Source organism: Nicotiana tomentosiformis, chromosome 12, assembly GCF_000390325.3.
Source record: "Nicotiana tomentosiformis chromosome 12, ASM39032v3, whole genome shotgun sequence".
In the NCBI taxonomy this organism is placed as follows: Eukaryota; Viridiplantae; Streptophyta; class Magnoliopsida; order Solanales; family Solanaceae; genus Nicotiana; species Nicotiana tomentosiformis.
The window spans coordinates 41635352-41645271 of NC_090823.1; positions in this window are offsets into that span (position 1 = coordinate 41635352).

A 9920-nucleotide genomic window follows, 5' to 3' on the forward strand; every position below is an offset into this window, starting at 1 on the left:
CACTAACGTACAACTAATAATCGATGACCCGCCCATATGCTTGTTCCATATGATTGATATACATTCCTTAATTCTTTACAATAGGATTCTATTGATTTATATTTATAATAAGATTATAGATCACTAGTGTGGTAGAGTATAGACTATAGGTTTCTTTAAAAATTCACGTGAAATTTTTTCAATTCATTGGCGGGAAATGCAAACATTCTACTTTCTAATTTATATCTCCTGAGTTATATTTTTCGATTGTAACCTCTTAATTCTACTTTGGGGGTTTTTTATGTAGGTTAGTATTCTCAAATGGAAAAATAATTCAAGGCAAAAAGTGAATAAGCAAAAAGTAATATAAATAATTTTATTTATTATCTCCCTTCATAGAAAAAAATATTTTTCCCATAAAAAAATTAAACTGCAGGGGGAGAAGGATTGCGAGACGGAGAATTTGGAAGGCTAACACAGTGCTCAATATTTGCACTAGCCATATGAATGAGAATTCACAACATGCGTGCGATACAATGAATGTTCCTCTCAAGTCTCACCCTATCTTCTTGGGTATCTCGTATGAGCCTATCCATCGATTCCCTAATAAAAATTTCATCCATGCTCGGCCTTGGCCTCGGAGGCATTTCTCCGTTAAGTGACTGGGTTGTCTGATTGTACTAGTTTATTTGGTAGAATGATGAATATTTTTGGATCAGATCTAGTGTATTTATAGGAAGAATTTGATACAAAATGGTGCTTTTCCATATGACTTCTTGTAAATAACGTGACTATTGAGAGTTTTCAGAATCGATTGGACGCTTTGAATCGGCATATTCGATAAATTTAAATTAATTAGACAAGTCCTTTGCATATTGGTTGTCAGCGCTTATTCACATTGGACATTAATTTAACTACCTAAACCAGTGGTTGTCAATAGACACTCATGTGTTGTCGCTACAAAGTCTTAGTTAAATTGAAAAAATCAATGGGGTTGACAATAAAATATTGGTTGATTACATATGATGGAAGATAGAATAAGGGGGTTGATACTAGATCATAGGTCTATAGCAGATAATGCAGGTGGTTGATCGTAAAATAGTAGTCTATGGGAGACGTTGGTCATATAACTCTTTCTTAAAATAAGGAGTTCAATCTAGATCATAGATTAGATAATGCGGGTGGTTGATAATAAAATAATAGTTTATGATGTACAATGCATTAGTTGCTAGTAGAAACAACAAGTGATTGAAAATAGAATGAAACAACTAGTGATTGAAAATAGAATGAAACAACAAGTGATTGAAAATATAATGAAATTGATTACAAACAAAAAGTCTAGAATATTAAAAGAGTTAATTATTTTTATTAAAACACTAGTAGCTAAAAGATCAAGAATATTGTGACAGTATTTTTACAAGTAATTTTCTTGTTGTCAAGTTCTTTGCAAATAGAACATTTATTTTTGCCTTTTTCATGGTGCCAGAAGAACCAGGTTCTAAAATGCTTGGCCATCTCTTAGTCTTTCTTCTACCCTTTATAGGATCGACATCGGGTAAACGTACTTTTGTTGACTGAATCTCGTAAGACACTACCCATTTGTCTTTTGTAGGGATTGTATGAATGGTTCCTTCATATACAGTCAAATATATTAAAACCTTATAGAACAGAGAGGAGTGCTCATAAATGAAGGAACCATATCCATCCTCAGAGCTCAATATCAGAGTTGCCATTGCATGTGGGTACGGTATTTGTTTTAAATCAAACTAATAACAAGAACATGTGTTCAACTGCATATCAACTACTACATTCATGCCATGATCGATGATGCTAAACTGGTTACTCTCTAATTGATGCATCCGGATCACGTCACTGACAACCATATTATTCCTAATCTTCTTTTTACCAGAAGGAACAAAGAGGGTCAAAACATTTATCATTTTATCATGCCTCTATTCGAATTTTTCTGCATACATCTGAATAGTATGATTGAATAGGCCAATAATCGGGAAGTCTCTTTGATCCTTAAGCATTGCATTAAGCGATTCTACAATGTTTGTTGTCAACACGCCGTATTGGTTTTCTAAAAAGAAGGCCCTGCTCCACTTTTAGAACCCCAATTTCATTCATGAGGTAGTAAGCTATTTTCCTATTTTTATCACACTTGCTAAAAATTATCAACGAATTCCTCGGTATTGTATGACTGTATGGCTGATAAGAAATGCTTAATTAAATTTTCACAATGAAACCTCTTGCGCATATTTTTAGCAATGTGACGCGTGCAAAAACCATGATGAGCGATAGTAAAGAAAAATTAAAGTCATTCCCAATAGATAGATGTCGATCAGAAATAATGCACACTTCATCACTGTCGTCAATAATGTGCCGCAACTGTTCAAAAAAGTAGGTCCAAGAATCATCGCACCCCTTATCGACTACACAAAACACAATTAAAAATGTGATTTTCTGTATTGTGTGCCACTGCAGACAACAAGCAAACTCCATACCTGCCACTTAGGAATGTCCCATCAATAACAGTAACCTTTCTTATATGCACGAATCCCTTAATGAAATCTCCAATAGATAAGAAAAATATTTAAAATGCAATTTATCATCAACCTTAAAATCAATAATACTTCGTTCGTTATAGGTCAAAATAACATGGTGATATACTTCCAAAAAAATATATCCCTCCTCTTGAGTACCCTGCAATATAGCCTTAGCTATTTCACCTACCTTCCAACTCCTCCAATAAGCAAGATTTTAGTGCAAATCTACAAAAATAGCATCCCTAAGATTTGACGAGTATGGGCCTTTGCTATTAACATACCTATCCTGGTAATAAGCACCCAAAGCCTTGGACGACGCATTAGGATGACAACTTGATATGTGTTGTACCCCCATGTGTGCTCACCATAGTACTTGATAATAAAAAAAACTATCAGAACTCTCGTACTTCAAAGCGCGTAACTTCCAGGGGCAACTCATATCTCGGCATGCCACCGAAGTTAATTTACCGCTACTCTTCTTCACACGAAACATAAAATGCATCTTCACAAAAGTAAGCTTCAACAATTTCATCAGATCCAATTTGTTGTCGAAGTATTTTCCAAGGCAAAAACCTTTGCCATCAGGGTGGCTATGTTATGTAGCTAAAGAGTCCACCAAGCCTTTATCTCCAGTTGTCCGACTGATAAATCCGGGAGCTCTTCCACTCCATCTACATCTTTTGGATCATACGAGTTCATTTCATTGTCACCAAAATCATTCAACCGGTGACTAAATTCACTGAAGCTGTCTTTCCCCATTCTTTCCTCCTCTACTTCTAAATTTGGTAGTATTGTTGGTGGTGGTATAGCTGTGGCATTTGAACCTTAATGAGACCTTTCAACTAGAACTCCAGCCACTTCTTTAAACTCATTTTCAATACTGTTTTAAATTACAATTTAACAGTAGCATAATGAAGTAAGATGGTGACTCCGAGACCTGCGAACATCAAGCAAGTATACCTTGAAGTCTCCCGCCGCGCAGATGCAACTCTCAACAACACAATCAGAACTCCCGGATCTGCGTAAAAATCTGCAGAAGTGTAGCATGAGTACACCTCAACGGTACCCAGTAAGTATCAAGCCTAACCTCGGTATAGTAGTGACGAGGCAAGCTCAAGACACCTACTAAACATAGAAACATGTTCAAGATATACATAAGCTAATAATGGAAAGAACATCAATGTAAGACCAACAACGGAAATATTATTGATTTACAACCAACAAAGAAGTAATAAAAATATAAATAGCAGCAAGTAGTAAACGAGTAATAAAGAAACAACATAATCAGAATACCGATGAGATGTAAATAAACTCAAATAAGGAAAAAATGAATGACAACTCAAATAATTAAATCACTCCCAACGCATGGACTTACAACAAGAATTACCCCAATGCACAACACCTCATAAATCACAAGTCATGGACCACAATTTCTAAATTTTATATATATGGCACCTCGTGCCCACAATAACAATCACTTTCGCACGGCAAATCCCGCGTGCTACCATGTACTTTGCAACCATGATAAATATTAATTTACATGAACGAAAGATATATTTAAAAACCATAAAATATAATAACAACCTTGAATAAAGTAAGGTGCCAAATAAAATAATGAGTTTATTTTAGAAATCAAGTAAAGTAAAATAATATACAATTTATACGAACAGAGTATAAGTTAGGTTTAGTTTAGAAATCACTAAACTTGAGTAAAAATATCATTTTTAAATAAAACAAAACATAATTTAAATTAACGAATTAAATATAGAATTTGTTAACGAAAAACATGATAAATATTTTAAGTAAGGTAAACATCTAACAATGTGATGAGTATAATTTGAGAACCCAATTATAGTGAAAGTGTGATAACCATTTAGAATAATAAGGATCCGAGTGAGATAACGAGTTATATCTTAAGAGGCACATAGAATAAAGCATGTTAATAATTCTTTTATTTAAACCATTATATTACCAACAACTCAACAGAATATAATACAGTGACTCCACGTAATCAAATTCACATTGACAATCAATTCACCAAGTTATAACGGAGGCACAAATTGGCATGTTAAAGAAACACAATAAATCACGTAGAATGCATGACTCACACAAGAAACCACAATCGTTCCAATACCAAGATAACAATGAATAACAAACACAATCAAAATACGGATGAATGATTGAAGGAAGAATAATGACCATTCAAATCAACAAGTTGTTCCAACATGGACTGTACAATGAAAATCACAACCGAGGTATTGACATTTTATAATTTCAATCACAATCTTTCCTTATTCCGCCGCGTGAGCCTTACATTTGAAATAGGTTTTGAAAACAGTTTTTCTGAAATAGCTGCACACACTTTAGCCCACCTTATGATGCCGCGTGGCTTCATGTAGTTCCCCTACAAGCAACACGCACATAAGTCCCACCTTATACTACCGTATGCGAGTCAATAACACATCACAATAAAAACTTGCACCATAAGAGCACATATAGCACAGCTTGTCAACAATCAACAATATCAATGTTTCCACAACTATAGTCCATGGCTCCACCACAACGAGTACAAGAATATCAACGACAACGATGAATGTAAAATGCTCAACAAAGAAGAGGTTTCACAATAACAATTTCTCCTCAACGTGATAACGACTTTCTCAACTTCAATACCAATAACTCAACAATGAGAGAGATAATGTATAATCACAATATTAGACAAGAATAACTCACAATGGAAGAGATAACGTATAGCAATGACTTCAAATAATGGTAATCAACAATAAAAGAGAAAACATGAACAATAACTTCAAATAATGGTAAACAACAATGAAAGAGGCAACATGAATAACAAATTTAAATAATGATAATCAATAATGAAAGAGATAGCATGTAATAATAAAAGAGGCAACAAGTTCAACTAAAGCATGAGAGCAATTTATCAATTAGGATGTAGAACGAGTGTTAACGAAATCATTCTGGGGATGTAAGGATAGACTAACCTAAATAAGAATAGATTGACCATGAGAAATTTAGATCATGATATGGCATTTCAATTAAGGCATGGAAATAGTCTATGTAGCCTAAACCGGTCAAATACTACGTACAACCCGTGTACCCACTCGTCACCTTGCGTACACGGCTTTCACATAGCACAAATGAATTAATCAATACCAATCCTAAGGTGTAGTTCCCCCACACAAAGTTAGGCAAGACACTTACCTCAACTAGGCCAACTCAACCCTCCAAAATAGTTTTTCAACTAAAATTTGCCTCCACACGGATCAAATCTAACCAAAAATGACTTAATAACATCAAACAATGCAAGAGAACCCAATTAAAATAAATAAAGCTATGATCTTTACATTTTTTCCAAAAAGTCAACAAAAGTCAATGTCGGGCCCACCTTGGATTCTGAATCCAAGTTTACCCGAGCGAAGCCCAAACCAATACAAGCTCACACGAATAAAAATCGACTCAATCGGAGTCTGATAGCTCAACCAATTCGCCAAAATATCGCTCTTGGGTGTTCATAACTCAAGAGTCCAACCCACACTAATTGGGTCACATATCTCCCGAAATACTCCTCCAAAACTCACCAAATTCGAGTATGTTGTTCTCCTAAAACATGAGAACAAGACCCCAAAAGGAATCAGGAAATAAACACCTCTAACTCATTTTTAATTTTTAAAATTTAGGACATAACCCTAGGTCCTGATTTAAAGAACTAAATGGATTTTCAATTAAAATTATGGATTAAAGCTTAAACCAAGGGAACGAATCAAAGGAAAATACTTAGGTTATGGTTTAGATATTACCCCATGGAAGAAACTTGAAAAACATCCTTGAATTCTCGCAATCCACTACTTTCAAGATGAGAAAAACTCCAACAACATTAATATCCAAAAATGCCAGTTGTTCTGCCTCATTTCTTGTGCAAAACAGTCCTGAAACTCTCTTTTGATGCCTCCAATGGATTCCTCAAGAAATTCTAGTCAAGTTAGGCTTTTGAATCACTCCATTTGACCTTATAAGAAAGGAGATATATTGGTTTTAATATTTGAATATAATATAAATTTTTAAATACGAAGTCAGTGGCAATTTCGTAATTAATGTATACTTGAATACATTCTCGAAAACCCTAAACCAGGGAAGAATTAAAAAGAACCCTGGCTCTGGTGATTGGCGAAAAGAAACAATTGTGTACGTAGATATCGCGAAGCCATTAATGGCTGCTCCGGCCACTGGCCATCCTCCTCTTGAGGCTCGTCAGTCGTCCCTACCAACCCCACAGCCCCTCCAAACATCTATGAGCCCAAAAATAATCCAAAACTATGCGCAATTAGTAAAACTTACAACATTAAATGTTGTCATGCAGTCGTCGACTCACATAGCCCTAAAACCAATCGAGTATCTTCATGGAGAGCCCATTGTAAATTGGTAGAATAATGAAGTGAAGCAATCCATTGCCCAACAAGGATTACAGTTGGCTGTTCTTAGCAACTTTTCTTATGGAAAACCAGTTATTCCAGAATTACGCAAGGCAATACCAATTCAATGTGAACTAAAGGGTCCTTGTTCTATTGGTTTGATCGAGGATAGTCATGTTCTTATTAAGCTTTCATTAATAGAGGATTATATTCACTTATTGTTTAAGCCAGCCTTTTATTTAAAAGTTCAAGGAGATATCTGGCAGATGAGATGCACCAAGTGGAATCCATGGTGGAAACCTGAAGAAGAAACTCCTGTAGCCATAGCATGGATATCCTTTCAAGACTTGCCTCCCAACTTCTTTGGCAAAGATTTAGTATTTTCATTGGCTAGGGCAGTTGGAACACCTTTACATGTTGATTTGGCACACAAAATGGCACAAGGCCTAGTTGTGCTAAGGTTAAGGTAGAGGTAAATTTATTATCAAATTTTCCTCAAAGAATCAAAATTGTAGAGGAGGAGGATGAGAATGGACTTGAAGAATCAAAGTGGATTAAAATTAGGTAGGACTACATGCCTAAATATTATAGAACTCATAAAAAGCAAGGGCATAAGGAGGTGAGTGCTGGGTAGTTAATTTTGAGCTTAGGCAATTTGAAGAAGATGTAGTTGATGAGGGCAAGGGAAAGGAGCATGTTGGTACTGCAACAGCTACTACAAAAGTTCTAACTAGTGGTAAAGTCCTGGGGAAACCACTTCCTAATAATATTAGGCAAGAATGGACGCAAATGAGGAAGAATAAATATCAACGAGACAAAAGAGAGAACATTATTGAAGAAACAGTTGGTAAAGAGCTGATCAATGTGGAGGATAAGAGCAAGGAGCAAGGAGTTTCAACAAAGAATAAATTTGCTGCTTTAGAAGTTGATGAAATTGACCAACCAATGTTGAGAATCATTGATGGAAGAGGAGATGATAAGGGCAAGGAAAAGGAAAAGAAGAAACTGGAAAACGAACCCAACAAAGCAAAGAAGAAGAATCATTTGAAAAATGTTGGAGATTCCAACTCTAATCCTAAGGAAATTGGGATTAGTTTAGCAGCTAAGGATGGTACCTCAAATCCTACTGGAGAAAGGATCCGTAAGGAGGCAGTTGTTTCAATCCCTAATCCTAAGGATACTGGGAATTAGGTGGATATAAGAAGGGAAAGAACAGTTGACTGGGTTGCTAGAAGGTTTGGAGCTGCTCGTGAAGACATCAATGTTACCATAAATTATTCATGCCAAGAGATACCTTCACAAACAATAGATGATCATTCAAGGGGATTGGGAGCTACTGAAGCTACAAGTGATAGAAGAGCATCATGGAGGGAGGGGGTAAGAAGTAGAGGAGCTGGAGATCAACAACGAAGCTAAAAAGAATGTAAAAAAATAATGTCCTAACTGGCAATCAATATGCAAAGAAACAAGGTGGTTTTGAAGATCTTGCTACAGGAAACCCTAATGGGCAGGAAACTAGGGTTGATGTTTAAAAACAACCACGATGCAACACATAGTAGGGTCAATTGGAGTAGGTAATGGGTCACTTAAAGAAGCTAGATGCAATGAGGGTGCAGGTGGAGAAGCTACAGTGATGAATAAAAGCAACCTTACCACAACTGGGCATGTTTCTTCTACAGCTGTAGCTCAAGCAATTGATGAATTAGGGGTAGGACCTATTAACAACACTCATACAAGGGTCTTAGATGATTCAGTGGGGTCAGGGCATCAAACAGTTGCTAGTAAGATAGTTGATCTCAATGGAACAGTAAACTCTGCAATTGGTGCAACAGTGAACCCTAGTCTAGGGTCTGTTTATGAGCTTCAATTCAGGGTTATTCAGGAGGCTATTGGTGATAAAGAGAAGAGCAGGCAAGTGATACCTCATGAGCAAACTGAACAAGCCATTGTTCCTAAAGTTTCAGGTCCAATTGAGCCAGTTCCAGTAGCTTGTGCTTCAGGAGCTGGGCAACCAATGCTGATTTAGATCAATGTGCCATTAATATCACCTAATCAGATTATACATGACATCATCACTCAAAATATGGTGCCTATGGACATTCAGAATACAGTGTTAGAGCAAGGGAAGCTTGAGGATAAAGGTGAAGATGAGTATGTTGCTGGCAACTTTAAGGCATTAGCTAGGGAGGCAGATCTTTCTCCTAGAGTTAGAGACAAGAGTGGCAAGAAAGTAAAGAAGCAAGGACAACATAAAGAAGTGCAACAACCTAAAAGAATTTTTCCCAAGAGGGCAGTATCACATACCAAATGATGATCAAAGCTTTGATATGGAATATAAGGTCTGTGAAGACTCAACAGGCCTTCCAGAGGGTGATCAATATGCAAAAGGGAATTTGGATTCTTTGTGGTTGCTTTGATGGAGCCATTTCATAATTCTAGTCACATTCAAATATATAGAAGAAGACTCAATATGGAGGCTGCTTTTGCTAACATAAATGGAAAAATCTTGTTGTTTTTTTATGCTGCATTATATGGGAGCTAGTGATGGGCACTCATCAGCAGGTTACTACCAAATTGTATCATCAGGACATTGGCCAACATATTATGTGTACTTTTATATATGTTAAATGTTCTTCATTGGAGTGATTAGAGTCGCGGGATAATCTTTATTATCTTGCAAGTGATATGGAGTTGCCTTGGATAGTAGTTGGAGATTTTAATGTGTTGCTTCATGAAGATGAGAAGATAGGTGGGCTTCTAATCCATTCTCCTGAGTATGAAGACTTTGCATTTTGTGTGAATTCAAGTGGGTTGTTTGATCTAGGCTACAAGAGCAGTCCCTTCACTTGGTGGAATGAAATGCCAAATGCAGGATGCATTTTCAAGAGGTTGGATAGTATCCTTGTGAACTTGCCTTTCCAGAATTTGTTCCCAAATATTGAAGTTGAACACCTCATCAAAA